Below are 8,871 nucleotides of genomic sequence, written 5' to 3'. Positions count from 1 at the left end.
AAAAGAAGAGAGGAAGAAAAATTCGGCAATCCAATAGCGTTCACTGAAGAAAAGAAAGAAGGGAAACGAATGAAGTAAGTGTGACGTCAGCTTCAAAAGGTAGAAACCCCAAGGGGTAGGATTCCTAGAAAGAAATTTTTACCCGTAACAGAGCCAATTAAGTCACTTTTCACTTTAAAATTATCACTAGGGGGTCACGTGTGGTTTACACCAGGCTGCAGAGTCGGAGTCAGGCTCGGTGCCATCTTTGGTGGCGTCGGAGTCGGAAACAGGAGTCGGTAGGTATTCGTAAGTTATTTTCCAAATGTTTATAAATTATATGTAGGTATTAAGTACTATTAATTTATGACAATTATTAAGTTATCTCACGTTACTTCACAAATTTTCAATGTGCTTTATAGTCCATACAATCACAATTTCCAAACACTTCTACAGACTAAATTATTATGTTGGGTAGAGCATAGCCACTAGCCGCAATAGTTCAATAATTAGACTTGTCAATAGTCAATTTCGTTAGAGAAAATTGTAAATTTGCAGTGAGACATTGTGTGTATTGTCGTTTCTCAGTTACGAGTATATAAATTATTTTTTGAAACTTATGAATATATTACCAATACATAAATTTTGAGGCATTTCATTTCTTGTTCATCTAGTTATATATCTTATATTCAAAATATTTTCTTTATACGTAGCACAATTATTCACTACATAAAACTTTTAACTATCTATAGCTATAAATTAAATCTATATTTAAAGTATATCGACTTAAATGACTCAAAAACACTCTGTGCTGGAGTCAGACTTGGTGACATTCAAAATACTAGAGTTAGAGTCAGAGTCGAGCATTTTATGTAACGACTCTGCAGTCCTGGTTTACACAAATGAATGAAAGACTATTTTTTACAAACTATTTTTCTATCACTTCAAAAAGCTTCACGCATCAATATATAAACAAATATGTTTGCCTATTTCTTTGAGAATAAATAATAATAATAAATAAACATAATGGTGGACCAAACTAAAATTTATTTTTCCAAACTTTAATTCCAACCATTTATATATACAAACATAAAATACATAAAGAGGTGAGTTGAGTCAAGGAAAAACTAAGTATAGGGATTAGAAAAAGAAAAACGGTTGCTGCGCGTGCTCTTTCTTATTTTTTGTTCATTATTTAATAAGCACTGTAGGGGTGATGACATTAGTTCGAATATATAACAACTATAATAAGTATAATTTAAAAAAGGGGCTACAACATATAGAGTCATTGCAGCCTCACAACGATTAAGAGGCAAGTTAGAGACAATAGATAAGATAATTTATTACAATTTGAGGATTGGTTTACTTGTAATTTTCACAGATTTTAGAACAATTAATCTAACTAACGACCATGTTATCTCCTATATAATCTTGTCCACGTTATATTGAAGATTTATACGATTAGAGAGAAGAAGAGAACATATATCAATGTAAAAAAATTAAGTACCTACCAGTTCTCATTAAAGGGAGGGGTGTTGGGAATTTTTTCGAACCGAATAGACACGATCAATTGAACTTCAGACTCGGCTAGAATCAGGTAGTTTAATATATTTGCAAGGTGTTCTAATTATTCTTGAAGAGCTAACATTTATAAAGTAATAAGGAGTCTGTAAAAGACAAAGTAACACTGAGGATTTATTGCAAAGTTATAGGCGTATGTCCTTGTTAAGTCGGAGTAGAATTCCTCCTTATGTCATTGCTAGATATGGAGTGAGAGTTTGTATTAATTTCCACTCCTTTCATAGCTTCTTTCAGATAATTTAATTATTCATTAATAATTTTGTTGCGACATGGCAACCTAACTGCTCTTCTCGCAAACATTCTTCAAATTTTCAGACTGACAATAGAGATAACTATGAGGGACAACATATCCACTGATAGAAATCATTATAAACTATAATGTCCCTTAAAACTAAAAACAAAGTAGCAAACTGTATCTATTACCTTGAGTAGATACATGATCGTAGACTACTCTTAGTGATGTATTTTTCCCTTCCAAGATGTCGCTTTTTATGGTAACAAATGTTCAGGCTGCAATTACAAAAACAGCGCTATCTTCCAATGTCATATTTTATTTACCTACAGGGCTGTCAAACTATATATTCGGCCACATTGGCGCGCTCTGTGGCAAACACAAGCACTTTGGCAGCTATTTGTTTGTTTGTTTTTTTGTTAAATAGCTTGTTTAATCTTGCACCAGTGGGGAAAAAAATGAAATCAATTGACGAATTGGTTGTCCCAAATATTTGGAAAAGGCACGAAGCCCTTCATGGAATCTGTGCAGGTAATGACAATATAACAATTCCTCGAAGTCTGTGGCTCAGTGAGAAGTTCATTCACAAGGTTTAAAACCAGAGTCAGCAATGATATAAGTGGCCATCAGCCGAACCTTAGGGCTACTCAATTACTGCATTGAGTACTTGGGCACAATACTTGGAGAAAAATATTTAGCCATATCCGAAATCCAACTTCTTACGCATCTAATACGAAGTAAACATAAGATAATACTCACTTCCCTAGCTATTGGAGCTTCTACATTTATGCTCCTTCCATTCCGTATAAAAATCCAATGGAATCTTGTTCATTTTGGAGGACCGTGAATCGAACCTCCGCATGTTGAGTTCAAGAGAATAATTTCTAGCGAGCGCATTGTTTACTGAGAGCTACATCACTCCATCATTATTTTTTTAATGATGTTAAAAATGTGGATTTCATAAATATATATAAGAAAATGTTCATAACCAAAGCAACTCAAAAGGTAACTGGAATAGGCCGAATATCCATGATTTTTCATATAAACATTTATTTATTCTAAGAATGGTTAATGAGAGTGAATAAACGTTATTTACATAATGTAATGTAATAACGTAATGTACATTTTTGTTCCATAAATAGATAACAACTCTAAAAATCTGGCAAATAATTATGAGAGTCTGATAAAATTTGGTTAAGCAAAGTTATCTTAATAGTACTAACTTGAAATAGTTCATATTTATCCCATTAATAACACTAAATAATAAAAAAGTATCATATTTAGTCATGAAAACCCAGTGTAGAATGGGCATGTTAAAAAAAAAGAAACCGAAAATCAACAGGGTAAACCTGACAATTTGAAGAATGTTTTGGAGGAGATAAAGAATAATGCTCATGACATATTCAATAGATGAGCTACAGTCAGCTGTGACAAGGGTGGAAGGAGAGAAGGAAATAAGCAAGGATATTCTCGAGAATTACTCAGTTGTCGATCCCCAATTATACTCTGAGGCAAACAAGGACTTACAATTATAACTCTGCAACATATCCTCAAGGTTACTCTCCCTCTTTTATGAGCACACACGAATGTTCAATCAGCGTTTCAATATAATGAATGTAATTTTTTTAAAGTTCACTACTCAGGAGTTAAATAATAAAGACAACAGTCTAGGAAAAGAAAAATCATTTTTCAGACTACCAATTCCAAAAAACGGGCCAGCTAAAAGGGCTCCGGATTTTCATCACTGATCATATTACATACAGGGTCCGCGAAAAGTTCTGTTAAATGTTTATTAAAGTAATAATGATATAACTAATTACATAATTTGCATTATAGTTCGACACAAGTTTCAAAAACATGGGACATAACTTTCATTCGAAATGGTCCCCTTTAGTCTTGACCAGAGTCTGAAATCTCTCTTGTAAGGACTTGCACGCTGAACGCACCATGACCACGGGGATTAAGTCCCAGACAGCCACCAGTTTGACTTTCAGGTCATCCAAATTCTTGTTGGGGGTCACACAGGCGCTGCTCTCAAGAATGGACGGCATGGAGTAATCCATGTCGTTTAGGTCAGGGCTAGAGGAGGCCAGACTGTCTTGTCTTTGAAGCCACTGAAATTGCTCTTACACCACCACTGTGTCTCCCTAGATGTATGGGAAGGGGTACCATCCTGTTGGAAGGTCTACCGCTCATTTCGGAAGTGAGATTGACCCAGGGAACAAGAACTTAGTCCAGATGGTGCTGATGTACTCCATAATTTTGATCTTCCCCCTGCCCGGCACAAACACCAAGGGGACTTCTCATTCACAGCCACCTAAACCACCACAGACTGTGACTTCTGCACTCTATTGACTCCATGGCCATCCAACTCACCTTTTTGGCCAGAATCTAATTATTTTTGAGGTTAAAAGCGTATTCCGCAGTACAAAGGTTCTCATTTCTGAACACAATATTGGGAGCTGTGCCAGTCATCAGCTTCTTAAGAATGAGATTGCTTATTTCAAGTCTTTTAGCCTTGACCTTGCTTGGCAAGTGATGTTGCCTCTTCAATTTGTAGGCATACATACCAAGGTCATCTTGGATAAGATATCCCATTGTTGTTGCACCCATGTTGAAATCCTTCGCCATCTTGTTGAGGTTCCTCCTGGGATTTTTTGCGTGGTTCAAATCGGGTTTGTGGGCATTTTTAACTTGATTTTTGTAATAATTTTGCATTTTTATGTATGACTTTGATTTAACATATGAATATCACAAAAAATTAGGAATCTATCATAAGACATTAATCCCTTGAAAAATTTACTGTTTCTTCCAAAAATGTTTGTATATTTTTTTGAGACAATCCAATCGTAGAAAATGTAATGTAAAAGTCAAATAATCTTATTTTTGAAAGGTTATATTAAGGGGAGGAATAACGCCTTGGAAAAATAATATATTAAATATTTAGTAGCAAAAGGGATTCAAGTGAAGCGTAAATAATTAGTCTATCATTTTCAAAAGAATATTTTTTCTTTATATCTACTTTAGTTGTTAGGGGAGGGACTGATTGACACGCCAATAAGTTGACACCATAGAAAAATAATGTACTTTATCTCTATGATTATATACGTATCACATAAATAATAAACAACATCATATTCAGCCCCTCCTAGTTAATATTTTAAATAATCTGGATATCTTGGATTTATTTTTGATCTTCTATATACCTGAGTATATGTTGACTCAGATTCCTAACTAAGGGGTTGATCATCTATTTTGTCAGTTTCTTCTTGAGATCCTCCGATATCTTCAGTTTGTATTTCATCAATTCCTACATGTAATTTTTCTTCAGAACCATGAGAAATATCTATGGACCGTTTTTGTATCGCCATCAGAGTGTTTCATTCAAATCTGAACACTTACTAACTCAATAATTCATTATTGTTGAGTGTTTTAAAAAATACCATTTCCATATATTAAAGCATAAACAATTACAATTACAAAACTAGACAAACCTCAGATCTTAAGCTTATGTACAAGTGAGAAAATGACACTTAACCCTCCTGTTGTCTTCGGGTCAAAATGACCAATCGCATAGTTTAACTAACCATAAAAACCAATAAAATAACGTTTTTTGGGCTTGATTTTTTTTTACTTTTCCTGACTTGTCCTGAATATTCGCAGAAACAATTCTGTGTAAGCAGTACAAAAAAATGCACAAAGATTGTCTTCCGGATCAAAATGACCCATGATCAAATTTTAACAGAATTGAAACTTACAAAAGTAGTTGTGTAATAAAAAATGTTTCTTTGCTTGATTAGTCTCTCTAATACGCAATTTCTTATGCGTAATAGCATAATGACAATGTAATATTTGTTCTTTGTCTGTGCATTTCAAGGGGGTATCAAGTTGGTGGTTTTTTTAGAATTCACTGCATTTACATTTTTTCAATATGAGTGTGCGTGATATTTCTGAAGATGCTTTCGATCTCATTCTTGAGGAAAACTCTGATTCCGAACTGGAAGGAGAGGACGGCTGGAGGAGGGCGGATGCGATGCCAAATCAAGTTATGCATGGAAAATCCAGGTATATACAGGAAAGTTGGCCGATGGACACCCAGAGAAAAACCAAGGGATGCGTGTTGTACTTGATCTGACCGAGGGACTGAGGGGTCACAATGTGACTTGGGATAATTTTTTTACCTCTTATCAACTCGGACAACAGCTCCTGAAGAGGAAGATTACCATGGTTGGTACGGTTCGTAAAAACAAGCCTGAGTCCCCAACCGCACTGCTTGCATCAAAAGAGAGAGAATTCTTCTCATCAAAATTTGCCTTCACACCCTTCCCACTTTAGTTTCTTATTTACCTAAGAAAAACAAAAATATAGTTCTTCTAAGCACACTGCACAGAGACGGGAGCATTAGTGATCGAGACGATAGAAAGCCTATTATAATTATGGACTACAAACGAAACAAAGGAGGTGTGAACAATCTAGACATGATAATTGGAGCATACAGCTGCAGAAGGATTACTGCCCGCTGGCCCCTGGCCATCTTTCACAATATCATTGACGTTACCTCTTACAATGCCTTTGTAATTTGGAGAGAGATCAATCCGACCTGGATGTCTCACAAGAGCCACAAGAGAAGAGTGTTCCTGGAACAGCTAGGAAAGGCACTGGTAGCTCCACTCATTGAAAGAAGGGAAAACGTCCCCCGAACAAAGGCCTCAGCTCAGATTGTGAAAGCTTTTCAGAGTGCTGGACTTCTGGATCGACCTGATGATCAAGCCACAACTTCCACTTTCAAACCAAGTAAACAAAAAGACGACATATACATGTTTCTTCTATAACGGCACATATTGTAAAAAGCGTATAATATATTCAAGGGCAGTATTTGAAAGTTCTGTCGCAAGCCCAATGCTATTGAGTTCTAAAATATCATTTCTACTCCAAAATTAATATAGGATCCTCATTGAATTGCCTATAATCGAATAGAAAGAATTTCTCTCCATTTGTTAGGTAGGTACTCGGTTATTCGAGAATGAATGGAACAATGGATTATGAAGGATTTCAATTGATGGGAGATCAATTATAAACCTTAAATTATATTTGAGAAGGTTTATTTTTTTCCTTAATGTATGTATATATGAAGGCGATTTTTCCCAGGGTCAAATTCCTTAGAGCAAACATCCTAGGCCCTTTTTTCTCATTTTTTTATCATATCCTGTTTTTATGTTGACACGTCACATATTATTTTTACTGAGCCTAAGAAAAAATACCCCTCAGTTTTAGACTAATAAACAGAATATGTAATTGAGCATATTCCAAAAAAAGTGTGTCTAATGTTGTTAAACAATTTACCACAATCTTTACATGGAGTGTTGAAAGACATATTCATGTGGCTATTTGAAATTAAGCTCTGAATTTTCTTATATCAGCTATTCGAGAAGTAGATGATATAATCTTATGCATCCAATTACTACATAGATATATTTAATTCCCTAATCTATACATAACACCTTCAGTCTTCTTTTGAATGAGAAAAATTCATTTTCAAATGCCAAGGAACCGGCACATTGTGTAGCTTGGTATGTCTATTGAGAGAAAAAGTAAACTTCTCGGTAAAAAAAGAAACAAAGCGAACACAATTTTTGTGACTGTCGCTTTGAAAAGTTATCACTCTGGAAGAAAAAGTTTTAATTAGGCTAAAAATATTTATTTAAGGATATATTTTTACAAAAATTCAGGGACAACCCTAAGAGAAGTAAGGATTTACTTTCATAGTTGAAGCAGATACTGAAAAACCACAATTTGTCATTTGAAAGGAAATTTTGAAAATAAAAGACATTGTGCTTAATAAATTTTCAGATATTTAGAAGTCAAATTAAATATATAGCCTAGTACTAATTATCTCTAAAAATGGAATGAAGAAGGATCAACCCAAACAATTTCGTTTCCTTAGGGTCACCGCAACTTGGCAAAGGTTATTAAGGGATCACGGTACCAGTTGTTGTTGTTTTGTTGATGTTGATTTGTTTTGATAGCTCCAACAACAAAACTTTTTGTTAATATGTTATTTTTTTACAAAAATAAGAAAATACGTTGTTTTTAATATGTAAAATATGTTGGGAAATAAGTGATCACATAGTTTCCCTACTTTAAATGTATGTAGAAAGATCACCACATATTTTAACTAGGAGGGTTGAAGTCTCATTTTGCTTAAAAGTAATTTTTCCTTGGGATATTTTGCCTTAATGTATATAACTAGTATATATGTCGTTATTATTATTATGTTTTTCTTTTGTTGAAATGTATGTTTCCTTTGAATTTATAAACCAAAATACATCATGCTCATTACTATATAACACATTAAAGGATTGTGTTCTGTTGAATTAGTTATGTAATTATGCTCTTGCCTCATATTATGCTTGTTTGTCAATCCATGAGTATTTTCCAATATAAATAATCCATCATGTCTAATTAAATTAATTAATAACGGAAAAGGGATTAGCACTTATTTTTCTCGAATCGTTGTTGTTTTTTTCTATCTTATTATAATAGATATTTTAATATCTATTTTGTCTCTGATTCGAATTCGTTGCATTGAGAGATTTTGTATATTATGCATGCATTGAAATTTTGGGGCATAATTCCATCCTTTTTTCCAACAGAAAACAACCATTTAATGTTTTTTTATATTTATAAAAACTACATTTTATTTTAATTCAAAAGGAACATCAATTTCAACCAAAAAATATAACAAATATACATGAACATCATTTATCTATATACTAAGGCAAAATATCCTTGAGGCGAAATGCCTTTAAGGTAAAATGGTTTAAGACAAAATAGTTTGCGGAGAAAATACATAGCGCCGGTAATTATCACTCCTCTACTCTATCTAGTATGTTTGAACCCCAAAGATCATGGACCAAGTCAAACTGTGCTTAGATTATAATTCACTCGCTTGTCGAGAAATGTCAGAGGTTGGACTCTGAGATCAGAAATAGTTTATAAGTCTACAGGGGAAACATACCCAACATATTCCGTAAAAATATTATTTTGTCCAATTTTCTTAAGGTGTAACTCAATCTTAG

Source organism: Lepeophtheirus salmonis, chromosome 14 (assembly GCF_016086655.4).
Source record: "Lepeophtheirus salmonis chromosome 14, UVic_Lsal_1.4, whole genome shotgun sequence".
Classification (NCBI taxonomy): Eukaryota; Metazoa; Arthropoda; class Copepoda; order Siphonostomatoida; family Caligidae; genus Lepeophtheirus; species Lepeophtheirus salmonis.
Note: the sequence above shows the minus strand (reverse complement) of the source record.